This window comes from Podarcis erhardii (genome assembly GCF_964252035.2).
Source record: "Podarcis erhardii genome assembly, chromosome: 6".
In the NCBI taxonomy this organism is placed as follows: domain Eukaryota; kingdom Metazoa; phylum Chordata; class Lepidosauria; order Squamata; family Lacertidae; genus Podarcis; species Podarcis erhardii.
Genome location: NC_138510.1, coordinates 28,061,101 through 28,088,428, shown reverse-complemented (window position 1 = coordinate 28,088,428; position 27,328 = coordinate 28,061,101). Strand labels below are relative to the sequence as shown.

Genomic DNA, 27,328 nt, shown 5'->3' with positions numbered 1-27,328 from the left:
TGGGGAACCTGCCTCCCTACAGATCTTGTCCAATCCAACTTAAAACAATCCAACAGCATGGCCAATGGTGACTGGGGATTCCCCATCCCTGAACAAAAGGTGGGATGCAAACATTGTAGTTACCGTGATAAGTTCATTCTCTGTAGGGGAGAATTGGGATCCATTATGTGGGTTGTCCCCGCCCTTCTCACCACTGGCAGGAAGTTATGATTTTGAGGAATACACCAAGAGGCAAGACAATCCCCTAACTCCTGTTCAACTCATGCTTAAGCAAGTAACTGCATAATCACAGCATAGCGAGTAAAGGATAGGAAAAGGAACACTGTTGTTTCAATGGGACATGCCCCTCTATTCACTGAATGCAGAATCCCTACTGGCCCCTGGAACCAGCACAGGTACAGAGGAGAAAGGAAAACCCTGATATAGGCTGAAGAGCAAGAAGGCTGAGAAGGAAGACAGGAGGCCTCTGGAGGGAAGATGTCCCACGCCCCTCCAGGCAAGCTTCCCAGATTCAGTGTCCAATAGTCTCCCCTGTGCACACAGTGGTACCTAGGAGGGCCAGATCCCAAGTCTCCCTACAGAGAAGGAACTTATCACAGTAAATACCGATGTTCGCTTCTCCCGTAAGGGAGAATTGGGGTTCATGATGTGTGATGTATCTCAGCAGTGTCCAGATCAGGTGGGGAGCCACTGTGGGCCCTACCTCCTCACTATGAACCACCTGTTGGAGCACCTAAGGAGGCCTCCACTGAGGTGCAGGTGTCCCAGAAAAGGCTCTCCTCCTGAGAAATGGGCCCCTTCCACTGTGTTTCAGCCTTTTCCTAGGCTTCCCCTCCCAGGCACAGAAGGCCAGAGGCCTCCAAAGGGCTGTAGGCCCCCAAAAAGGCCTAGGGGTAAAAAAATGGATTGAGAGGAGGGAGAGAGAGAATGAAAACCTGGTACAGACGGTGGGAGAGAGCTGAAAGAGGATGCAAGAAACAAAGACAAAGGAAGGAAACAAAAGGGAAAATCCCTTCCAAGATGGCGTTCCTGCCTTTTTCTTTTGCCATGCCTAGAGCAGGCAAGAAACCTCCTATAAGTGGCGAAGGCAGGAAATAGTTAGGGGGTTGTCCTGCCTCCTGATGTATTCCTCAAAATCTTAACTTCCTGCTAGTGGTAAGAGAGGTGGAGACAACCCACATGATGGATCCCAATTCTCCCCTACAGGAGAACATGGGATATCCTGCCTGATATGCCATTCAAACAATATATACATCACCAAGCAATGCTTTTGGTGTTGCCAACAAGGCCCCTGTGGTGTCAGAATGCCTGCCAGCCAATGGTGGGCTGAGGGGAGAGAGAATGCCCATGTTTTGTGGCCCCTTCTCTTCTGCGCTTTTAGATATGGCAGCCATTATGCCTATTCACCAGGGCAGCCCTTTTGTGACAATGGCACACAAAGCAATCTTTCAAAACACAGAATGTGCCCACTGGCCCAAAAAGGTTGGCAACCGATTACAGTAATGAGATACCAACTCCAGACATGTGCAAGGGTGAGCATTTTCTCTGATCTACACTTATGGCTAGCTTAGGTATGTGACCACACCTACATAATATTTGTATGGGGGCAAGCAAGCACATATCTAATAAAGAGTGCACACAGACCTGTTTTGGGGGTTTTTTTGCCATAAATGTGTGTTGGGGAAATTTATGCATCGTTCCACTCTATGCAAGCTTAATGTTATATGTTAAATAGCTCTGAGTGGAAAGGAGGCCTCCATCTTTCCTTCAGGCATACTCCCACAATATACCAACACCTATAAAAGCTCATGGGAGTTTGTGAAGGAGATTAAAGGCTCTTCCTATCACCCTTTGCCATCTCATTAGAGTAGGTGAATTTGCTACAGTTTCTGCACATATCCACCTGCAATTAACAATACACCAGATAGCTTCCAACACTACTGTGTTCAATAGGCATGTCCCTTTAGTGACTGCTCCTTCACACTGTTTGAGGGGAATGTTATCACCTCACTTGGGAGACACCAAAGGGCTAACCAGGTATTTAATTGTCCGGCTTGAATCTCCCTTCCCTCACGTGCAATTTCTGAAGGGACACAGTAGAGGATCAAATAACTTTTGGAGCACGGAGATGGAGAAAGTGAACAAGAAGATTAAAAGGCAGAAGAAGACACAGCCACATCAGGAACAGGTCACCAAAGACAAGTTGCCCTTTCTGTTTTTGCTTCACTCACCATCACAACAGCAGTTGCCCATTTTGACCACGGTATCAACTGACAGGGTGGGAAATCAAAGCATTCTGATCAGAAGGGGAATGCAGTTCCATAAAGTCCGAGGTTTTATTTGTCTGGACAGTCAAAGTAATGACTGCATTTAGCTCTGCTGCACTGATGCCTTAGCCACAATGAGAGGCTTGCAGGCAACAGGTGGAATTCAACATTGCACTATTACAAACATTTCTTCTGTGCAAGAGTATTAGCTTGCCAGGCAGAATGGCCTCCCTCTCCTCCACCTGCATGCTGTTCTTCTGACCCCCCTCAAGCCAATTTCTGGGGGTGTGGGGTGTGAAGCAGGGAGAAAGCTTCGTTGCACAAGTCAAAGGCCTTGGGCAGTGCTTCTGCTGACAAAGTTCATTAGGTGAATCCTGCCCATAGTGGAAATGCTGATAGAACATTATTATTTTTTGTCTCCCTCATGGGGAAAGCACCAAACTAATTTCCTGACCAGCCCTGGTACATATGAGATCATTTGGAATACTTTAGCATATGGCCTTTTAATAAGTAGGCCAGTCTATACCCTGTTCCTCATACCTTAACTGTGTTTGGAGCCTAATTGGTAGGAATGTTCATTACAGCCAGTGGGTTGTAGTGGTTAAAGTCTTGGACTGGGACCTGGGAGACAAGGGGTGAAACTCACTTGGTGACCTTGAGCCAGTCACTGTCTCTCAACTTAACCTACGACAGAGAATTGTTACAAGAGTACAATGCAGTAAGGGAGTACCATGTATGCCACCACCAGCTCCTGGGTGGTGCTGGTGGGGCGTGGAGGTAGAGCATAAAATAAATATATGCCCTCTAGACATGGCTTGCCCAACTTCATCCTTGCAGCCATAATTTATCGGACCATAATTTATTTAAAAGACTTGTTCCTGTCTTGTTCAGAATTTAACTAAGGTAGCTCATAGATAGGACTTGCCCTATCATGAGGCAGAAAGAGGCAGGTGCCTCAGGCGTTGGCTGCTGTAGGAAACAGCCCTCATCATTTCCCCAGGGTCTCTTAAACTAGCCTCCTGTTCTGCCCTCAGGTACAGTGAGGGATGTTGCTCCATCATCACTGCAACTGCTCAGGTTCTCCACATGGAATTGGGTGGAGAATGCCATCTTGTCTGCCTCAGGCAACAAAATGTATTTGGCCTGCATATATAAATAGAAGCTGGGTGTGCACACATGCATTTGTTGTTTGTTGTTTTGCTATGTATTTTGTGGTTTTTTAATACAGTGGTACCTCAGGTTAAGAACTTAATTTATTCTGGAGGTCCGTTCTTAACCTGAAACTGTTCTTAACCTGAAGTACCACTTTAGCTAATGGGGCCTCCCGCTGTGCCACGCCGCCACCACGTAATTTCTGTTCTCATCCTGAAGCAAAGTTCTTAACCCGAGGTACAATTTCTGGGTTAACAGAGTCTGTAACCTGAAGCATCTGTAACCCGAGGTAACACTGTACTGTAAACTGTTCTGTGGTCCTCAGATGAAGGTATTTAAATTTAAGTGATATTAATAAGAATAATTAAAACATCACAGGAAAAAGAACCAATGTTGCCCAATCCAATAGATGCCAGTCCCTTACACCAGTGGTTCCCAAACTTTTGTAGGCCTCCTCCGCCTTTGTTCCATAAACTCATCCCCAGTGCCCTCTACCCTATAAAGAGTAATATTCAGGATAGTGGTTCACATGACCCACAAAGAAAGTTTATAACACAATAAAATTCAGAACCATAACAATTAATTGCACATTTATTCAATACCCAGTTAAAACGATTTAGTTTAATTAAGTCAACAAAACTGATGAACTTGAGCCAGTGATATCAGCATTTCAAAATCACATAGTCATTGACACTTCCAGCACCCCCATGCCACCCACTTGCCTCTTAGCACCCACTAGGTAATCCCCCCCCAGGGGGTGGCACCACCCACTTTGGGAACCCCTGTGTTAGAACAAATGTAGCACTGCCCAACCAGCCTCATCCTGCCCTCAGCCATCCTGCACCTGACTGGCTTCAGTCCAGGGAGTAGTGCAGTCTGTCACCTTCTTCCTCCTCAGCCTCAGTGTTGCCCTTGTAGAATTCAGGAGGACGTGGAGAAAGCTACAAGTCTCAGTGGGCAACAGCCACCACTGCTCTGACCTAAGAAAGATTATTTTTTAATATTCCTAAAAAGAGGGACTTCACAGATGAAGGGATATAGTTTAGTGGTAGAGCATGCGCTTTGCATGCAAATATCAGTATTTCTGCCAATATAATATGGCCAAGCCCCTTTTTAATAAAGAGATATCAGCTCTCCCCTTTTTTTGCAAGGCACCAAAGCCCAGGTGGGCAGAGAAGGAGAGAGAAACCGCAGACACCTGGACTGCCCAGCAGTGTGTGCCATGTTACCCAATATTGACAGAAACTCCTGCCAGCAGAAACGGCGCCAGATCAATAGTGCATCTAATTAGAGCACTTTAATTGCTTCCATTGTTCATTCGGATCCATCATCCCCACACTGTAGTTCCAGAAATATCCAACAACGCCTCTTTCCTCCTCCTCCTCTCTGCCTCTTCAACATTTGCATTAATACGAGAAAGCCACTTTCCAGATTCCAGACCTCTGATGGGAGAAATGGTGGAGGGGGGGGCGGTTGAAACCAGCAGTCTGTTGCCTCCTCTGCCTTCAAACGCTTGACATTGCTCCAACTTCACCTGCCTCACTACAGAAAGCAGCCCTGACAGGCACTCATACCTGGCTGCCCCCAGCCAATCATGCTTTCCAGCAGCACTAATGGCAACAAACAAGATTAGTCCATTACAAAAAGAGGTGTCATTATAAAGCACAGTGGGGTTTTGCTGGGCCTTCTTCTTACAAGTCTCCATCCCTCCCCCCCCCTCCACACACACACACACACAAGCAATGAAATGACTCTCTCTCCACCAAAACGCAGCTCCCATCAAGATCCTGCACCAAGGAAGAAATCAAAGCTAAAAATATCCACTGAAAGGTGCCACACTACAGAGACAGGCATAGGGATAGGGAGGGCCATGAATTTATTATGAGCCCCTAACACAGCTTCAAACAGCCTTTGATCTCTCCCCCATTTATTCAAATTTTAGGGGGAAAGGGGGAGAAGAGAAGACAGACAGAAAGAAAACAACATTTCCTTTGTGCAGAAGGAGACTGCTCCACCCTGTGCATTTGCATTCAGATCTGATGCATGGTAAATACCACTACAGAATACATCCCAGGTCTCCCCAGCTTTGAATACAATGGAGGAATAGGAAAATGTTCAGCAATAAAGAGATGAGATTAAAGAGTTAAGAGCCCATTTGAATCTGCAGAGCACTTTGGGGTCTGTTTAACAAACAAGGGTCTCTTTTTTCAAATATGAATTGCAAGGAGAGGCAACAGTAGAGGCTTTCCAAATAATTCAAGAGAGAGGAACCTTTTATTCATTCCGAAGGCCACACTTTCCTCTTGTCAACCTTCTGGGGGCCACATGCCAGTGGTGGCGGATGGGGTCGGAGATAAAAGTGGACAGAACAGCTTGTGTGAACCTTACCTAGACAACAGGCTAGTGTCTACGTGCAGCTACACCCCTATCTCTAACCTCCACCCAGGTAAGCAAAAATGCATTAATCGGAATTCAAGGATACACTCCAGTCAGGCAAAAAACACACAAGAAGGGTGGAAGTAGGGCCATTTATGGGTGTGGCTGGGGATACAGCATGTCTTAGGTGGAATCCCAAAGGCCACCTAAGAAGGCTTAGCCCAAGGTTCCTCTTGGAATAACTGAACTGGGGTTGCAGAAGTCAAATAAATACCCTAGGTGGAATAGAACAAATGACGTGCATAGCAGCTTATCGCTACATTTAATTCTGTGCATCACAGCTGTTACTATTACCAAAACTAGCAACACTCTTGCTGTGGTGCTTAATCCAAGCTGGTAGACATTTTCAACTGCCTGAGTTATTGTGGAAATAGAAAGTTGCCTGCAAAAAGATTTACAGGTGGTCAAACGGAGATCTTGCTCAAAGCCAGGTGGAAATACACAAAGAAAAAGCGAACCAACCCTTTGCACCTAGGAATCCAGGTCTGGATTACGTAATCTGCAAAGCAGCCTTGCCCAACTGGTGCCCTCCAGGTGTTTGGAACCGCAAGTGCCATCAGCATCAGCCAGCATGGCCAATGGATAGGGACAATGGGAACTATAGTCCAGAGCAGCTGGGGGGCACCATGTTGGATAAGGAGGCATCAGAGCCTTCTTAGCGAGAAAAAACTCAAGGGAGTCATGTTAGCACCAGTGTGGAAGTGTTTGTACCAAAGGATGGAACCTGCCGTCTTTCAACTTTGCCTTCAACACAAGAGCATGGCTAACATAATAAACATCCTGATGTTTATTGCCAGGGTGCCCTGACACAACTGTCATAACTTTCAATAGCTATCAGCCAGCTCCTGCAAGCAAGCATTTATTTAGATGGTTGCACTAATCCTTGCAATGTTTTTGGTGGCAATTTTCTTTCATTCTGCAAAATACAGCGGGAACCTGCTGACTCAGAGGCATCTGACTGCTCCAATGAGAACAATGGCCTGCTCAGCTACATCTGTCAGATGCACTGTGCACAGGAACTTCCATACAATTTTCGAGACAGCAAATTTACACATGTATGTAGGTGTGCATGTGTGCCATACGTTTTGAACAATGTAATTCAATAGCGGGGGGAATTCTCTCTGCTTTATTCTGTTCACTATTCCCAGCAAACCATCACTCTGGAACAGAGACATGTGTGTGTGTGTTTATTTGTGTGTAAGGCCTCTAGTGCCAAAACACAGCTTTTCATCTTGCAGGGAATGACCCAATCACTTCAATGAAAGGGGCACTAGTGGGTGTACAAAAACTTGCCTCCTTTATTGAAGTGAATGGAGAAGTCCACGTGGGTGCTTCAGAGTACATAAGGGGCTCTGGATTTAGGACAACACTACTGTGTTAGAAAGGAATCTCAAAAAAGGGGTGAGAAATGCTGAAATGATGCCTAACAGATACAGAGCTGCCAAACCTGTCCTGTAAAAATTACAACACACCAAGGAGTGTATTTTCATTCAAACACATACACACACTTCTCTATGAGGCAATGACATGATTCCCCAGGTAACAAAATATTAACATTGCATTCCACTTCTCCCCTTTTGCAAAACGTCAAAGCAAAATCATGCAGCTTGCTAGTGAGTTTCCACAAACACCATGAGAAAGAAAGTGAAATCTCTTAAGCCAATACCTTCGGCATCAGAACTTCCAGTTTCCCAAGAAATGTAAGACATCATGGGAAGTTTTCCAAAGGCAGCAACTGGGATTCAGGTCTCCAACTGATCTCCATAGTTCAAAAGAAAAACAAAACGTGTCTTGCCAATGGATCAAAATGGACATGGTTTGCAAATTTTAGTTTTAAGAGTGCAAATTCATTCCCAATGAAATCAGTGCTGCAAAGATCCACCTCTTTCATTAGGGAAACCCCTTGGAATGCAACTCCCCTCATCGAAATACTTGGAGGAAGAGATGTACAAACATCACTGTTGTTTGGAAACAAAACACACTGGTTCTCCTCTCCCAGAGCTAAGAGTTAATCAACCACCTATTTCTGCAGCACAGCAGAGCAGTCAAACTGCACCATCCTCAAGATGTATATGTGCTCCCATTGCAGCGGGGATCACAAATGCTTCATCCCTATTTATGGAAAATGCCTGATTTAATGCCTCTGCTACCATCCAAAGTTGCTGTTAAAGCAATAAACGCAACCCAGTGATTGCAAACAGAATGGGGACATTTTTCACTGCCATCAATGGTGGGCACAAGGGAGGTACACACTGGGCACAAAGATAAATGGGCAGGAGAGAGGAGAAGAAGTATCAGTAAAGCTTAACACGCCAACTCACGTTTCTCATTCTGCTCTGAGGCTGAAAAAAAGCTATACTGTACCGGGCAAAAGATTTGTTCCGTGTGTACACTTATATTTACTACCACAACACCTGTCGTGCTGATGGGCAGGGTGGGGAAGTGAGGGTGTATACCTGCAGTACATCCCACTTGCACTTTGCAAAAAAGTTATTATAACCCCTTCCAGCAGAGCACACCAGCACAAAGAAGGAAGGCAGGTTTTGTCCTCACTGCACCAGTGTACTCAGGGATGCCATTGGATCCGAGGCTCCACTCTCATAGTGGTCCAAGTCATTCTAAATTAAACTGCATGCCAGCTGTACAGACCTATCCTGGGTTCCTTTTTTCTTCTTCTTCAGAATAGAAATTGATGGATGCAGACTGTCCAAATTTAAGGAGGGAGCACCATCAATCCTTCTTACACCTGCCTTTGAAATCCAGAAGCATATTACCAAAGGGTCCAGAGTGTTGTTCAACCTGCAAAGCATAAACCATCTAAGAACTGGTGCTCCTATCAAATAATTACCTGTGTAAACAAACTGGCTCTGGGCCACCAATGGCAGGAGGGGAAGGTTGCAAGAGGCCAACTTTTGAAGATTCCACACAGACACTCAATAGCCAGCTTTTTCTCTTCTGCTCAAGTTGCTTAAAACTTACCTTGCTGAATACAACACAAAGGAACGTCACAAAGCCTGTTAAGAGTAAATCCTTGCTTGCAGAATTGCACCTCACACCCCCACAGCAGGAGAAAAAATAGCAAAATCTTTGACAGGCAAAGAGCGTTTCAGCAGATTTTAGAGAAACAAAACACAAAGGAGGGGTGAGGAAAAGCCATGTGCTAAATCTCTATAGTACTATCAGTATCCTATTCAGCTTCAAAATGTGCCTGCATATTTAAAATTGAGCACATGGTCATTAACAAGTCATCTTCTGTTCAATTCTCCTTTCCTCTACAAAAGCTCCTCCTGATACTCAAAGTTAGTTAACAGCCACAAAGGGAGGATGAGAAACAAAGACATCATATCACACCCAAAATATCATCAATGGATTCAGTCAATCATAATGAACACAAAGAGGAGTTGTGCAGCTTCAAACTGCTGCATGTCTCAAGTAGATGACAGGAAAAATCAAGGCATGACGGATACAGAATACTATCTTAACTCATTTAGGCTGCTATTCTCTGCACGCTAACCAATGACAAAGTCCCACTGAACTTAATGAGACTCATATTCAAGTGATCGTATATAGGACTGCACAACACAGAACATGCAATGCAGAATGAATTCAACTAGGCAAGCTTCCACACATGGTGGAACACAATAAACTGCCTTATACAGAATCAGGCCATTGGCCCATCTAGCTCAGTATTGCAAACTGAAGGCAACAGTTCTCCAAGATTTTCTGCAAGAGTCATTCTCAGCTCTCCCAGGAGATGCCAGGGACTTTTCTACATGCAAAGCATGGGTTCTACCATACAGCTCCCATTGTTTCATTGGGTCCAACTACTTCATGGCTCTGTTTTGGTAAATCTGCTTGTCTGAAAGAATGGTGGCCACAGAAACCATGGCAGGCTTGAAGCCTACATAAAGCCGACAATATTATGGTAGTCAGCTGCAACAAAATGGGAGGCAGGGAAACCAATTTGCTAGACTTAGCTTTTAAAGTGGTCCAGTGATGGAATGCTGACTTATTTTGCCTCTCTTCTAACAGAACAAAAATTAAATCCACTAGGTTGTTGCAGCAGAAAGTGAAAGAAAAAAGCAAGATACAACTGAGCAAACATTCTTGGCAGCAAGACTAAAGATACTCCTGCTATCATGCAAGTTTTGGGAAAACATGCCAGTAAGAGGTCTAGAACAAAAGAGGGGGTGTGGCTCAGAAAACTAAAGGTATGGTCATCATGGGGGGGGGGATTGGATGTGCCTGCCTTAAATAATGCCACAATGAAAGCCACAATACACAGAATGGATTACAGCACAAACAGCAAAAAGTGAAATACCTCAATGTCTATTACCCACATCAATCAATTGCCAATGACTCAATTAGGAAAATGACTGGTTCACTTCTTGCCATATGATTGCATTTCATGCTGAATATTATTATATTCAAGAAATAGAAATATGCAAGGACCCATCCTTATCCTCCTGTACATGCTTGTTTCATGTTTCAGCATTACATGTTTCAATGTAAATTACCTTCCTGAAATCAACAGATCTATTACTGTTTATGAAGGGCAGGAGAACAACTACAGTTCTATGTGAGTATCAATGGTTGGTCTCTACACCAATCTCTATTATTTAACTGGGCCACTCCTTCAGTGTGTCTGCAGCACAGGATCCAAGATTCACAGGCATTCTCCACACGGCCACTTTGAATGATATAGCAAGACAGCAAATGCCAGCCTTTAACTCCTTCACTGATATGTAGCCTTAATTCTCAGGTATCCCTAGGTATGAGAATCAGGAGCATTGCAGGAAGAGATACTCTTAAGGATTATTTTGCAGATCATCTGCAACTAACTAATTAAACATTTACAGGGGAGAAACTCTACATTAGAGAGACCCAGTTCCTGCACAAGAGGCATGCAGCCTCAATCTGCTGAAGAAAATAAATGCAGATCCCTCCCAAGTCCGTAGCAAAAATGTTCAATGAGCTCAGAGATACAAGATGGAGGCCCTGGTGTTCCAAATGACAAAATGCAACAGGAAGCGGGGATCACAAATTGCAATTTGCCAAGTAAACTTACAACGTCTCCTCTGGCAAACTTCCTACAGTGCTATGGATTCCTTGACATGTTACATGTTGGCATTCATGATTAGCTATCAGTTAGCTATGGAGCATTGATCAGCATATGGCAACAATTCAAACAGTGTCTCATCACCACTGAACGGTATCTGAAGCACAGGAGTCAGCGATTTCCGTCTTCAATGAAGGGTGAATAGCACAAACTGCCACTTTTCCTGCTCCCCACCGAGAAGTTTTAAAGTCACTAACTTTACCTTGAACTACAAGCAGAACATAACAAAAATGATAATATCTCATTATAAATATGACTAGAGCCTTCCCAAGCATTGCCAACTTGTACTCATATCCTATGCATATTAATTCAGATTTAAATCCCACAGTATTTAATCGTTTTCACTGACATATCAGCATGTCTAGAACTAGGTTGCCTATTAATTAGACAGGAAGCTCCACTGTGCTCAGTGGGGACTTACAACCGAGTAAGGACTTTGAAACCAGACACTCGATTTACCCAGGCCAGCGGTTTCTCTCCCAAACCCTTACAAACCACAAGCAACTCCTTCAAGACTGTTGACAGTTTCAGACACACATCTACTACAGGTGCTACTGTTAGAACAGCATCATTACTGAATCAGCGAAGCCGTAAGAGTTCCTAAGATTTCTCAGGACTTCATCAGGAGAAGTTATTAAGCCTTCAAGCCAAACACATATAAGGGGGGTGGGGACGTAAAAAAGTAGTAAATTTGTTTCCCCAAACACGATGTTAATCTGGAATGTGTCCCCAAACACGATGTTAATCTGGAATGTGTTTTTGGAACTCTGCCTGCATGGGCTTCAAGGCTCCGGCCGCACCTAGGACTGGAGTTGGCATTTGGGTGTGGCCCCCAAGCCGAGTCCCCCCTGAAAAGAGGAATTTGTTCCCGGTGCCATCTGACCTTGGCGGGGGCGAGGGATGCCCTAGCGGTAGAGCACCTGCCTAAGGGGGTAAGACTGAAATAAAATAAATATAAGCAAAGGGAAGAGCAACGCCCTTCCAAGAAAGCGCTCCCTCTCCGCCGAGGCTACCCACAAACGCCCCTTTTCCTTCGACTGAAAGGGAACCAGAGTTGGATCTAGGAAGGCGCCTCTGGAGTAAGCGAACTCTTTGATATCGACGCTGGGCAACACATTTTTGCCAGTTCCGAGTTCGCCGCGCGGATTAGTTACCAGGCTTGTCTTTCACAACAGACGGCAGCATTTTATTTTTTATTTTTTTTAAAAAGCAACCTGTACGCAGCTCCGCCTCTCCGTAGATAAAAAAGGGGGGGGAATACACACACACACACGCCTGCAGAGTAACAGGAATCCGAGATTCGCCCTTTGCTCGACTTTGCGAGCGAGCGTGGGGGAGCCGAGCAAGGGAGCAATCGAGCAGCGGCCCCCCCACGCACGCGCCCCCCATATCGCCCTTTCATAAATGTCCACTTCGCTTGCCCGTCCTCGGAAGCGAGCAAGGCATGCATGTATTAAAAAAGAAGGGAGGGCACTCAGTCCCATGAAGGAGACATTTCCAAAGGGGCGGGGGCAGTTAAAGACGGATTGCTTCCCTTTACACAGAGAGGATCAACAGGGCGCAAGCACACCTGAACGTCTCTGGCCAGGCTTTTCTCTCTCTCCGCGCCCCCCCCCCCAACTCGGCCACCTCCGTTTCCAGCAGGCAAAGCAGCCAAGGGCGGCGGGGGAGGCGCTGATTCGCCGTCGAGAGGAAAGAAAGGAACACACCCCTCTGCCCCTCTCGGAGGAAAGGAAGATGGGGGCGCTGCACAAGCGAAAAGGCATGGGGGGGGGAATGGAGATGATCCCGAGGGATGCAAACGAGCGGGGGGGGGGGGGAGTTGAGAAGGAAGGGGAAGGAATGTCACCTGGACACGGTCGCTACCGAAGACGCGGTGGGAAAGAAGGAAGCGAGTTTGTAGTATCGTGAGAAAACGCACACGCGTGACCAGGTCGCTCCCTCCTCCTACTCCTACTCCCACCGCCGCCTCCCCGGAGACCTCCACGTGATCCGGCTGCCCGCCTGGCTCCGCAGAGCTCCAGCCACACCGCCGGGGCGTCGGTCGCCCCTGTTGCCCCGAGTAGCTCCAGCAGGCGGGGCGAGGGGGCGAATTCAAGCGGTGGCATCGGGGTAAAGGCGAGGGGAAAGATGGGGGTGGAGAATCGTCGCCATGGCTAACCTTTTTCTTTTCTTTTTTTCCTTTCCCCCGAGTAATCCGGAGTCAAGACGTCCAAGGATCCAAGGAAACGTTCATCTGGCGAGGAGAATCACAGGCTCCCGAGCCTCCTTGCAATTAATTAAAGGGACAAAAAATGCAGATTCCGAAGAGTAATGCGGGGGGTTGGGGTTTTAAAAAGCAGCCGCTTCTCTCTCTCTCTCTTCCCCCTCCCTGCTGCTTTCTTCCTCCAAGAGCGGCAAGAAAAATGAATCAGGCTGGCTTGCAAAGCGGCGGCGAGGGAGGCGGGGGGGGGCTAATAATGCAAGGCAGCTGCAGCGGGAGGCAGGAGCGAGTGAGCAGGAGGGCTGGCAGCTCAGCGAGAGAGGCACGTCATGAGCAACTGAACCAGCCTCCGAGGGAAGGGGGGGGGGCGAAAGATCATCTATGCAACCAAACAGCCTTTGCACGGGCTGCGCTGCCTGCAGCCCGGAGTCCTTTCGCGTTTCCCCAGCCTTTCAAAGCGGCGGCGAGGCGCTCGCGGCAGATGCAATCGGATTTCGGAGCAGGTAGGTGGCCCTCCGCACCTGTGCGGATGCATCCGGGGCGGCCCACCCACTCCAGTCCTTTGGCGCGTCCCGAGTGTGAAAAATGCAAGGTTTGATCGGGTTGCTGCAAGCCAATTCCGGGCTAAGCACGCGCTCCGCCCGGTCTGCTCCCAGGCTCCCTCTTCTCTGCCAGTCAGAGAGATGCAAATCAGCTAACCCCACCTCCTCGCAACTCCCTTCTCATTGTTCCGTAAACCTAGGTAAGCACACCACGCCCAAAAATCACACACGGCTCAGTTACTGTTAAGGTCACCGTCGTATATCCGGGGAAGGAGGCCAGAGCTCATGGATCTGTGGGTTTTGTAATGTGCTACCTTACCTGTGGCGATGTGCTGCGGTATAACTATATCTTTAAAACACTGTATTTTCCTTCACGGTACTTCTGTGTGCATTAAGTACCTTGCAGGGTCTGAACAATTTGCATCCCAGTTTGAAACCTTGGCCGGCATGAAAATTGGCATCCCAGTTTGAAACATCTGCTTGCATCAATATTTACCTCCAAATAAGCAGCTTTTAAGTGTGGAAACCTACAGCAAGTTAAGGCGAAAGCAGTGGTTATATTTCTAATGATTTCCATGCTGCCATTCCAAGGTGGCTCATAAGAACAAAATCAAAACAAGTTGAAATGCATTTTTATAAATCTCAATCCTGGGCCACCCAGTGAGCTTTGTGGATTTTCAACTGCAGTCTTTTCCACCTCTTCTATTGTGTCTGCGGTTGTATGGCCCAGCCACACCCATGTGTACAGTATTGTGTGCAGGCGATACTAGCTGGCATACATGAAGACAAATTGCAAAACTGGGGACACTAAAATATCAATTACTACGTGATTCCACCTTTTGTGATGGGCTGCATAATCCTATACTCATATAACGCCATTCCACAGGTATAGCAGCAACATAGCTAATGCATATTCTGCCTGGTATGGGAGGTCACAACCATAAAGCCTGGGGAATGCGGAAGCAATGTAAAAATGGCAGACATGCCCAAAGCAACCCTGGATATCACCACAGTCCACTGTTTAGGGATTGTGGTCAGCGTAGAAGCCCAGACCCAGAGCAAACCTGTGCAGGCCAAGCCAGGGGTGTGTCCATCACACTGCCATGCCCCCAATACTCAAGGACCATGGGGTAAAGCAAGTGTAAGGTGAAGGTAAGGTAAAGGACCCCTGCACGGTTAAGTCCAGTCAAAGGTGACTATGGGGTTGCTCATCTTGTGTCAGGCCAAGGGAGCCGGCGTTTGTCCACAGACAGCTTTCTGGGTCACATGGCCAGCATGACTAAACCACTTCTGGCACAACGTGACACCATGACGGAAACCAGAGTGCATGGAAACACTGTTTACCTTCCTGCTGCAGCGGTACCTATTTATCTACTTGCACTGGTGTGCTTTCGAACTGCTAAGTTGGCAGGAGCCAGGACAGAGCAACGGGAGCTCACTCCATCACAGGGATTTGAACCACCGACCTGATCAGCAAGCCCAAGAGGCTCGGTGGTTTAGACCACAACACCAACTGTACAGCCAAGGCAGCCCTGTGGTGCTCTCTGTTAGAACAATGGTAGACACATTTGGGATGTTTTCTTCCTCCCCACCCACCTACATTGAGGAAAGGTATAAAACCAGGCAGCACAGGGCTTTTGCACACAGCTTTGCAGGTAAACTTTCTTTCAGCTGAGGCATGTCTATACTTGGTCCATATATGACATCAGGTGTAGGCAGAGGCGTACCTGTGCTCCTTTGCACCCTCGGCAAGGATATTTGGCTGCCCAGAGCAGCAGCATGTGGAGCATGCTGGTGAGACAGAGCAGAGAGGCTAGATTTTCACGTGTTCCTGGGCCTGTGTCTTTGGCAGGAGCCAAACTGACCAACTCCTAGGTGTGCCTGTGGGTGCAGGGCAGGTGGGCCTGGCCAGAATGGGTTCACAGGCCAAATGGTGGACCTGTTTAGATCAAAATGTGGGAGGTTCCTCAGCCCAAGAGAGGAGGGGAAGGAGGAAACTCGCATCTTGTGGCAATGGTGAGACTGGCATTTTGCCAACAGAGCAGGACTTCTGATGAACCTCTCAGCCAGCAGTGCTCCAGTACAGATTTGCATCCTAAAAAGCTAATAAATGTAAAACTCAAATTTTAAACCAGAAATTTACACCTAGGGATGTTATCACTATATACTAATACTAGTCGGGGGGGGGATAGGGTTAGGGTTGAAAAAGATAAATATGAGTGGGAATTGGGCAACTTACGGAAAATTAATACAAAAGGAAGGGAGTAAATGGAAGATGAAGCCATATGAAGAAGTTAAAGCTGCACTATCGCCAAGTCAATGAAATGTTTAAACAGGATTTTAAGGGAAAAGGATTTGATGAAAATAAATCAAAGTTTGAAGTAGAGATATTAAGCAATAAATATAATTTTTTGTCTAAAATGTACAAATTGCTGCTTGAATGGCATCTGAAAGATGAGGAGGTAAAGTCGGTTATGATACATTGGGCTAAAGATTTTGGGTATAATATACATTTAAATGATTGGGGAAAACTATGGAAAGAAGGTTTAAAATTTACTGCATGCAATGCCTTAAAATGTGATGAAAATGATGTATAGATGGTATATTACACCTGTTAAATTAGCTAAAATGTACAAAGTGAGTAATAAATGTTGGAAATGTAAAGAAAAAGATGGAACATTTTATCATATGTGGTAGGAATGTAAAAAAGTGAAAAACTTCTGGGAAATGATATATAATGAGATGAAAAAAATGTTGAAATATATACATTTATTAAGAAACCAGAAGCATTTTTACTTGGCATTGTAGGAGATGATATAAATAGAAAGGATTGCAAATTATTTTTGTATGCAAGAATATTATTGGCACAAAAGTGGAAGCAAGAAGAAATACCGTCAAAAGAAGAATGGAGGATGAAACTGATGGACTATGCAGAATTAGATAAATTAACAGGAAGAATTCGAAATCTGTGGGACCAGAGATTCACAGAAGACTGGTGTAAATTTACGAACTACTTGAAAAGTAATTGTGACGATCAGATTACACTTGTAGGTTTGCAAGAAGTTTTGTAAGGCGAACTATTTGAAATATTGCAAAAGAGGTAAAGAGGAGAACTGTTAGTTAAGATAATTAAAGGCAATATGAATTTAAGAAATGCAGAAGTGATAAGAATGGAGGATCATCAGAGGTGCTGATGGAAGTCCAAAAAGATTGTATAAGAAGTGAAGTTCTGTTGTACGATTGATAATCAGTATGTTAAAATTAATAAAAATTATTATATTAAAAAACAATACTAGTCTGGGGGGGGGGGACAGCAGGAGAGGAGTATTCCACTCATGCCTGCTTGTGGGCTTCCCACAGGCATTTGATTGACCACTCTGGAAAAGAGGATGCTGGACTAAATGGGCCTTTGGTTGTTTCCTTATCTACAATGTTATTAATTGCATAAAGAAATAAAAGGCTTGGCAATTAGCCTCTTGGTACTTCTACCAGGTGTTACTGTTCAGGCTTCCAAGTTACAGTGAAAGCTATTTGCTCTTTTGTGCTTTTACCAGATGGGTTTGTTTCTGCCCGCAACCTCCTTGTTTGCTGACCTTTGGGGGCATATTTTATTTTGCTGTCCTGCTGGTATGTTTTGATGTCTGAAAGAACAATGCCTTCAATGTGAACCATCCTTGGCGTGGCGTGTGTGCATGTTACAGCCCATCAGTGGCCTAGAATTCCACTGTATATTTGCACAGAAATAATTTGCATTAGTTAAATAACATAAAGTCATGCATTTTTAAATGTGCGCAGGCAAACATTCCAGGACTGTGAGCTCCCTACATATGGAGAATGAGTGCTAACAATGGAGATGGTCCTGCAAATTCAGCATCAATTGAATGTAATATGTTTGTCAATTGATATGCAAATTTGATGTCTCTATTTTGCCTTTGGCCTCAGGCTCCTGACTAACTGCCAAGATGGTAACAGGTGTTGCTAAGTCAATGCCACTTCTTAGATGGCATATTGTGTTAGCAATAGGATGAAAGCATTTTTAGAAAGCTTACTATGTTATGGGTGTGGGAGGGTTAGGGTTAAGGTTAGGGTTTTTAAGCGTACAGCTTCCGGGTCATGTGGCCAGCATGACTAAACCGCTTCTGGTGAACCAGAGCAGCATACAGAGACTCCGTTTACCTTCCCGCCAGAGCGGTACCTATTTATCTGCTTGCACTTTGATGTGCTTTCGAATTGCTAGGTTGGCAGGACCAGGGACCGAGCAACGGGAGCTCACCTCATTGCGGGGATTCGAACCGCCGACCTTCTGATCGGCAAGTCCTAGGCTCTGTGGTTTAGCACACAGCGCCACCCGTGTCCCTTGTTCGGTACCACCCATTAAATGCATGTGGACAGGCTCTCTCTAAGGGAGGTCCAAGTTTCATCTGTGCCCCTGCTCACGCACACACGGAGAATCCTGGAAATAAAAGGGTAGGCTGCAAGGCATCTGTGATGGATGCTTTCTGGTGTCATGTAATGAGCCTTAAGTCAGAGATCTGGACTAGATGGGGTGGCTAAGGAGATTCAGTTTCCTCACTAAGTCATCAGCTCCATGGATAAACTCTTGCAAGTCACTTTGCTACTATGACAGGCAATAAAGCATAATGGCAAAAATGGAAAGATAACAGGAATCACCATATAAAAATCAAGTTGTGCTTTAGGGCAGAGCATTAAGGAGGAAACCGATAGATGTTAACTAGTATCATGAACTCCCCCTGCAGTTTCAATAAGTTATTATTCTCTTTGAGCTAAAAAGCCTTGCACAGTATTGCTGTGCGCTATAAACATGCCGCATGCACCATCCAAAAGCACTGAATGAAGTTGTGCTTGGCTAAATTGGGAAAGGACTTCATGAAGGATACTGCAGATTTCTATTGCACAACATACACAATATGGCTGTTTTAGCATAAGTCCTTACCCTTAAACTGTCCTCACAACTTGGGGCTGGATTAAACATAGAGTATGTCAAAGAATATAATAGCCCTCCTTCTGATTAATTGATTTAACACAGCTTTCATCTCTCTCTCTCTCTCTCTCTCTCTCTCTCTCTCTCTCTCTCTAGCATTCCTCATAGATCAGAAAATGGTGGTCATTTCTCTCTGAGGATAACAGTTGCTTCGTACTCAGTGGATAAATGTAATTTGCTAGTAGCCTGACTCAAGTGGAGAATGACCACATTCTCTGATGTAAACACAATTCATAGAAACATAGAATCATAGAACTGTAGAGTTGGAAGGGACCACCATGCAATGCAGGAATCTCAACTATATGATGGGCGACCATCCAACCTCTGCTTAAAAACCTCCAAGGAAGAAGAGTCCACCACTGCTCATAGGAGTTTGTTGCACTGTCAAACAGCTCAAACAGGAAGAAAGTTCTTCCTGATATTTAGTCGGAATCTGCTTTCTTGTAACTTGAATACATAGATTTGGGTCCTGTGCTTCAGAGCAGGAGAAAACAAGTTTGCTCCATCTTCCATGTGGCTGCCCATTAGATATTTGAAGATGGCCATCTTATTTCCTCCAGACTCCCCTTTCCCAGGCTAAAAATACTCAATTCCCTCAACTGTTCCTCATTAGGCTTCTAAACACTTGTTCATCTTGGTCACACATTCCAGCTTATCAATATATATATTTTTTAATTGTGGTGCCCAGAACTGGACACAGTACTCTGGGGGTGGTCTGACCATGGCAGAATAGAGTGAGAATATTACTTCCCTTGATCGGGACACTATACTTCCTGTATGGCATGAGTATGAATGTATGCATGAGGGTTCTAGGAATGGCTAAATAAGCTAGGTTTCAGAACATTGATTAGCATAGGACTATGATCTCCTTCATTCTGACCATGTCAATGGTTACTTACAAAGGTTGTTTTTGCTTCTTAGATGACATCAATCACAGTTCCAGGACTGGGTCAGCTACATTAAGCTAAGTATGTACCAGAGTGCCTATTATAATGGAATTCAATAGCACATTCGCACTGTGCACAAAATCATAACCCACTATTTTAAATGTGTTCAATGTCGTTTACATGGGGTAATCCGATGTCTAAAAACAGGTTGTAGGCAGTGCAGGCCCAACCCTGTCAATGTAGAATTGGAAGAGGCCACAAGGGTCATCAGTCCAACCCCTGCAGTGCAGGAATCTTTTGTCCAACGTGAGGCTCAAATTCATGACTCTGAGTCTCATGCTCTATCTACTGAGCTAGCCCAATCTCCCGTAGGAAAGAATCTGCAGGAGATTTTGTTGCCATTAGCAGAAGAGAAGGAAGATTATGAGCTGCTTCTGAAGGGACAAGCAAAAATATCCCACCCTCATGTGCAGGATCTGCCTAAAATGTGGGAACAGAATGTGTTCCTAACTCTCACTGCTAGCACATGATTTAGAAATTACACCCAGCCACATGCTGTTGATTATTTAATAATAGTCAAAAGACCTTTCCCCTCTCCAAGGACCCGCCAATTAAGAAAAGTATGCATTTGGGAAGGGTGTATGTTAATGTTTATTCCTTCCTCTCCTACAAGATGTAACCACCCTACAAATGCTGTTCAGACTAGTGATTTAGAAGAGATGAGAAGATAATTTTTGTCTCCTTGAGATCTGCAGAGCTTTTTTAAAATTTCTCCTCTCGTCATCTATGTGTACCTTTCAATTAAGCTGTCATAATGCTGAGCTTAGCACTTGCCTTCTTCCAGACGGGGTTTTAACAAACTGGTTTCTTCAAAGACTACGATCTGACCTAGTGTGAAGATGGGGCAAAGTGTGGGTGTTGATTTTTTTCTCTGCCAGTTCCCACTGAGATGGATATACACAGGTATAAACATGGCAGCGAGTTAACAGAAAACCACATTTGCTGCCTGGTCCTGTGGATGCAGGTGGCACTGTGGGTTAAACCACAGAGCCTAGGACTTGCTGATCGAAAGGTCGGCGGTTCGAATCCCCGCGGCGGGGTGAGCTCCTGTCGTTTGGTCCCAGCTCCTGCCCACCTAGCAGTTCGAAAGCACCCTTAAGTGCAAGTAGATAAATAGGGACCGCTTTCTAGCGGGAAGGTAAATGGCGTTTCCGTGTGCGGCGCTGGTGCCGGCTCGCCAGAGCAGCTTCGTCACACTGGCCACGTGACCCGGAAGTGTCTTCAGACAGCGCCGGCTCCCGGCCTCTTGAGCGAGATGACACGCAACCCTAGAGTCGGTCACGACTGGCCCTGACGGGCAGGGGTACCTTTACCTTTACCTGTGGATTCTATGGCTGACGAGGAAGGGCAAGTTCCCTGGCACTCTTCTTAATAGGATAGTACACCCCAGTTATGACTCGTGTACATTTGCAGCAGCCTCCATTATTGCATGGCAAAGATAGCATATAGGAAAACTACCCCATTGCAAGAGGCATTATGCAACACAACAGTAGTATACAACAGTAAGAGATGGAGCACATCTACACTAGACTGCAAGCATAGTTTCTGCCCCTTAGCTGGTATAATGGCTCTGGCTCTGCACTATGGATGAGTTGTCTCTTAACAGTGACATTAGGGCCGTTATGACACAGCCTAAGTGCCATAGCCTCACCACTGCAGTAGAGAAGATTGGAATATCAGAAGCTTAGGATGGTATCCAGCTAAGTTTTAGAGTAGACCCCCTTAGTCATGTCCAAGAGCTATTCAGCAGTGGAATAGACTCTCTTGGGAGGTTGTGCACTATGTCTCCTTGGAGGTTTTTGAGCAAAGGTTGGGTGGTCACCTGCTATAGATGCTTTAGTTGAGATTCCTTCATCGCAGGGGTTGGACTAGATGACTCTCGGGACCCCTTCCAACTCTACAATTCTATGATTAACCTCAGTGAGTCTACTTTGCGTACAACTAGCATTGGCTACAACAGCCCTTAGCTTTTCACTGCAACAACCAGCCACATAGTTCAAGATAACACAGAAAAGCATAAGCAGAAGAATAGTATACAAATTTAGGATAAAAATAGCTTGAATGAAAAATATGTTAAATTATAGAATTGTAGAGCTGGACTTCAAGAGTCATCTAGTCCACTCCCCTGCAATGCAGGTATCTCAACTAGATCATACATGTTGAGAATTGATAATATATAATCTCTGCATATTTGCAAGTCAGGCATGTGTAGCCATAGCCTGGATTATCTTCTATTTTTATTTTTAATGGTCAATGCCATCCAGTGGTTGTGAGGTACAGTACTATTCAGGGCAGGATCAATCTTCGTAGTCCAATATTTCTGATAAAATTGCATAAGATTATCACACATGTTTTCTACTTCTGTAAAATGTGAGCAGATTGCCTTTGACAAGTCAGTCCCTTTATATCTGCTGAAGCTTTGCCAAGGGCCTCCCAAGAGGGTATGACAGATTCTGCAGCTAATGTTCAAACTCAAACTCAAAATCTGTTTTTGGTTTTTTTATTTAAAAAAAACTTAGTCTTGGAAAGTTGAGTTTACTATTGTTTTATTAGGTTTCCAAATGGGAATCCAAATCTTGAGTTAACTCATGTAAAGGTTGACAAGATTTTAGGCTGCCGAACTATAATTTGTAACTTGATTTACATGTTGATAAATATTTTTGCATAGTATACCATGCCCAGTTTTGCCTTTTCCTTGTGCCATGCTAATCTATAGACAGACTATTGTACAATGTACACAAGGGGGGAAAGTGCACACGATCCTGCCCTGAAATACAGAAGCTCATGCAATTAACTCAGGTCTTCAAGGGTGCAAAGCAGTAGAGATGCATCTGGGAGAAGTCAAAATGAACTTGAGGGGGCTTACCTCTGAGCAGACAGGTACAGGATTGCAGCATAAATCGTACTGAATGTGAAGAGTGGCAGAGAATCAATCATGTTCCGGATTGCAAGGAAAGCTTAAGCATTGGCATTTTGCAATCCTAAACCAGACAAGTCAAGAATCCAAACAATTAAGATCTATGAAAGCAAAACAAATGGAAGAACACAAATATGGAAGTCATGTGTCCTGCTTTAGAGAGGACTTTTTGAAGGTGTCCCCTATTTGAACAGTTGTCTGGTCCAAGTCCAATTTAGTGATAAAGAACTCTAAGAACTCTATGATAGCCATGTTCAAATATATAAAAAGATGTCACATAGAGGAGGGAGAAAGGTTGTTTTCTGCTGCTCCAGAGAAGCGGACACGGAGCAATGGTTCCAAACTACAAGAAAGAAGATTCCACCTAAACATTAGGAAGAACTTCCTGACAGTAAGAGCTGTTCAACAGTGGAATTTGCTGCCAAGGAGTGTGGTGGAGTCTCCTTCTTTGGAGGTCTTTAAGCAGAGGCTTGACAACCATATGTCAGGAGTGCTCTGATGGTGTTTCCTGCTTGGCAGGGGGTTGGACTCGATGGCCCTTGTGGTCTCTTCCAACTCTATGATTCTATGATTCTATGACAAGAGAGCAGGGACATCAACTGTTAGAACCTGGACAGCAGGCACATAGGTCATATAGTCAGGCTTCACTATGTATGCAATTCTGTGATTCATAATTCATGGACGCCATTTCTAGACTGCCCATTGACCACAGTCTGCAGGGACATCCTAATTAAAATCATACAGTATTTCTACTTAAATTGCAGTAATCAGGTTGTATTCAACTAACTTTTACTAGACCCACTGAAATAAATGGACCTAGGTCAGTCATGGTAATTAATTTCAATGGGTCTGCTCAGAATAAAAGTTAGTTGAATACAACCCATCACTTCTAAATTTCACACAGATCCACACCCTCTTTTGTCCACTTTTTTTCTTGGCTCATAGCTCCTCTTTGGGCAATGCATTAGTGGCCATCAGAATAGCAGCTCTTGATACCACAAAGCATGTTTCTCCAAAACTGTGGCATTCTCTAGATGCTGGGATCTTGCAGCCTGTCTCTGCACAAAATATACTCCTCGCTGTGTCTACCAGCTTCTTCGCTAACTATATCAACCTATGGTTGTAATGACTTTCAACTCAATATACACCTTATACTGAGTCAGACCATTGGCCTAGCTCAGTGTTGTCTACAATGAATGGCAGAAACTCTCCAGAGTTTCAGAGAAAGAATCTATCCCAACCTCAGTGCAGCTACCTCATATCCTTGCAACAAGCTATGCTGGGAACTTACACATGCGGAGCATGTTCTCTGCCACTGAGTTATGGCCCTGCCGTTCCTGTATCCTTCTTACTATCTGGAGTTCTATCTCCAGTTCTGGACGCAGCACTTTAATAAGGATGTAGATAAATTGGAATGTGTTCAGGAGAAAGCAAAAAAGATGGTCAGGGTTACAGAAAATGAGTCCTATGAGGACCAGTGTATTTAACCTGGAGAAAAGGCAACGGGGGTGGGCAGGCTGGGGACATGACAACACTCTTTGAATCAGTTGTCAAAACAAAATAAAAAAATTCCTTCCAGTAGCACCTTAAAGACCAACTGAGTTAGTTCTAGGTATGAGCTTTCGTGTGCATGCACACTTCTTCAGATACACTGAAACAGAAGGAAAAGTCCGGTGACTTCTGTTTCAGTGTATCTGAAGAAGTGTGCATGCACACGAAAGCTCATACCTAGAACTAACTCAGTTGGTCTTTAAGGTGCTACTGGAAGGAATTTTTTTATTTTGTTTTGACCATGGCAGACCAACACGGCTACCTATCTGTAACTGAATCAGTTGTGTGTGGTGAATTTTTTCATAGGGGAACAGTGAGGGCCAGAGGCACCAGCTTGCAAGTGCAATGGGGGGGGAACGTTGCAGACGTGATGTCCTGGCGTCCCGCATGTGAGCGTTGTACCTCCCTCCCTAAGCTGGGCAGAAGCTTTCCTGGCTTTGGGAAAGAGGTCCAGGCTTTAATACTTGTTCTTGTTCACTTGAGGCCTTCAAGCAGAGACTGGACATTCATCTTAAGAGGATGCACTGGCCCTGGGTTTCCAGGGCTTGGACTAGGTGGTCTACCTAGTCTCTTCCAGCTCCATGATTCTTCTATTCTCTGCTTGTCCATAAGTGGTGAAACATGGACCACTTATAAATGCCATCTCCAACTCCTTGAAAGATTCCATCAACGGTGTCCAAAAAAAATTACACATCTCTTGGGAAGACAGGTGAACTAATGCCAGTGTACTGGAAGAAGCAAAGATCACCAGTATGGAAGCAGTGATTCTTCAACACTATCTTCGTTGGTCATATTGTGTGTCTTCCAGAGCAACTACTCTATTCCGAACTTTAAAATGGAAAGCGTAATGCTGGTGGTCAACAAAAGAGGTTTAAAGACTCTCTCAAGGCAAATCTTTTAAAATGTAGTATAAACACCGACAACTGGGAAACACTGATCTGTGAGCACTCCAGTTGGAGAACAGCCCTTACCAAAGGTGTCATGGGCTTTGAAGACACTCAAACTCAGGACAAAAGGGAGATGCATGCTAAGAGGAAGACACGCTTGGCAAATCCTCACTGTGATCAACTCCTGCCCAGAAACCTATGTCCCCACTGTGGAAGGACATGGGGATCCAGAACTGGCGTCCACAGTCACTTATGGACTCACTGTTAAAACCGTGTTTATGGAAGACAATCATCAAAGAAGAAGCAGATGTATTTTTAGGACCCACCTTGTTTTTTATGACAGTAGTCTTTGTAAGTATTTTAATTTTGTTTTTTTAATGGTGTATATTAAATTATAACCCACCCTGGGACCTTAGGGGGAAGGGCAGGTAACAAATGTGGAAGAAGACGATCTTACTCGGCTACAAGTGATCTCCAAAGAGGAAGAAGAAGATTCTCTGCTTGTTCCCAGCTCCAACAACTGACTCTCTGTCCTTCTCTCTCTTTTGTATTCCAAGCTCTCTCCAATTTTCAGCCTCCTTCCTTCGCACCCGCCCACCCCAGGTTTCTCGGCCTAAGCGACAAGTGCAGCCTTTCCGAGTATAGCCATTACAGTCTCATACATTATATATGCTTTGGGCCTTTCCTAGGCCCCTGAGAATGATGGCCAGATATTTTTTGCCAGTGGTATAAAATGAATCTCAGACAGGCATGCCAAGCACTCTAGGAAAAGATTTACAAAGGCAATAAGCCTTAAAGGGAGGGGGAAGCATTTCACAGGCGACTATTCCATTTTTTAAAAAGCCTTATGAAGGGTTCGTTATTGCACACTGAATGTAACATATATGATGGGCACCTTGGCTAAAGTATTACCAAACTGCCTATGTGAAGTCTGCCTGCCAGTCAGATTTAAAGAAACAATTTTGCAGTGCTTTTTTCCTTAAAAAAAAAAAAGTTTAGGGGTACTCTCATTTTCCTACTCATATTGAAATACTGCCCCTCAATGAGGCCAAACTTAGATTCACAAAATGTTTAGGGATATGCGTACCCCTGCATACCCCCAGAAAAAAAGCACTGCAATTTTGTATGTTGCCGAACTCTCGAGATTGGCTCCTTTTTTCATACATTGAAGTGCAAGGTAATTTGTCATTTAAGGAAAAACTAGCATTCACCGTTAGAAGAAAAGTGATTTCTTACAGTAATGCTTCACAATAAAAACAACAACATGGACGAAGGCTCAATGGTCATCTGCATAGTTCAAAAATTAGAACTGGCTCCAACCAATTAACCAACTAAAGATATTAAAAGAATATTTATTTAAACAAGAACATATACTTCAACAACACAGAATACAAAGGATAGCAATACAGCTGAATTAAATTTATGCACACACAAAGTGTAGATGTGTGTTGTTTCATTCACATTCCCTGTAGGGGGATTATTATTATTGGCGTTAGGATATAGTAACATTTTTTAAAAAGAGAGATTTGTTTTCTTTATTAACATCAGGATATTGTCCTAGTATCCTTATCATATTCTTGCTTAAAGCTGAAAGGTCACTAAGAATTTCAAATTGTATCATATTTCACAGGAGGCATTTGAACATTGTTATCACTGATATGTAACATATTTTTTTGCCACATTGTTTAAAATCATTCTTTCCTTGTCTGTCCTCTAGAGTACCTCAATTTCTGAGTTAATTTTTCAGCAGTAGCTATGATCCAGATTTGCTTATGCCATAAATCCTTATTTAATCTCTCCAAATAGTTCCACTGTCTTGCCATAACTGGCCTGGCAGCTGACAGTAAATACTGAATCAGTTTTTTATCCAAAGCATATCCATTTTGCCCATGCCATCTCCCCAGTAATTCTAATGAATGGATTTGTATCAATTCTTGTTTTGTTGTTAAATTAATTTCTAGGAACACCACCTCCTGGCTGACAACCCCAATTGGAATTCAAGTGGAGAAATGTACCAATGTGTTTCTGACAGGGCCATCTTTAAAGTTGGACATTCTTTTAAACCAAGTCACGACAACCCTGTTCACAATTTCTTCTAGACTTCACGCCCATTGAAATCAATAAGACTTAAGTACGCATGGCTGTATTTGGAATCACAGCCACAGTCATTAGCTCCAATACAGAGAATGCATAAAAGTGAGTTAACAAATCAATGTTGTCTGACTCCTCTGTTAATTCAAAGAAATCTGAAAAAGCAATCTCCACTCATTTTTACCTAAGTGTAAGTATTATTAGTACAAGGAGA

The 27,328-nt window shown here is 44.4% G+C and overlaps 1 protein-coding gene and 3 long non-coding RNA genes across 12 annotated transcripts in view; 2 read left to right on the top strand and 2 right to left on the bottom strand.

Annotated features, from left to right (window-relative positions):
• The window catches only part of EPB41L1 (erythrocyte membrane protein band 4.1 like 1), a 179,656-nt gene extending 162,661 nt beyond the window's left edge, over window positions 1-16,995 (bottom strand). Inside the window, exon 1 of one of the 9 annotated variants that reach the window (XM_081867441.1) lies at window positions 13,136-16,995. The gene's annotated coding sequence lies outside the window, so the exon portion shown is untranslated. Of the gene's footprint in view, window positions 1-12,823; window positions 13,034-13,135 lie in introns of those variants that run through there. The other 8 variants (XM_081867437.1, XM_081867442.1, XM_081867443.1 and 5 more) reach the window with 8 other exon arrangements.
• The window catches only part of LOC309345236, a 278,649-nt gene that overhangs the window by 136,238 nt on the left and 115,083 nt on the right, over window positions 1-27,328 (top strand). The window lies entirely within an intron of this gene.
• On the top strand, window positions 13,577-18,961 carry LOC309345245. Its single transcript, XR_014158138.1, has 2 exons — window positions 13,577-13,680; window positions 18,818-18,961. It is a non-coding gene; the product is annotated as an uncharacterized lncRNA (long non-coding RNA).
• On the bottom strand, window positions 19,934-24,072 carry LOC309344108. The gene is made up of 3 exons (XR_014157622.1): window positions 23,166-24,072; window positions 20,988-22,822; window positions 19,934-20,620 (listed from the first exon to the last, which is right to left on the bottom strand). It is a non-coding gene; the product is annotated as an uncharacterized lncRNA (long non-coding RNA).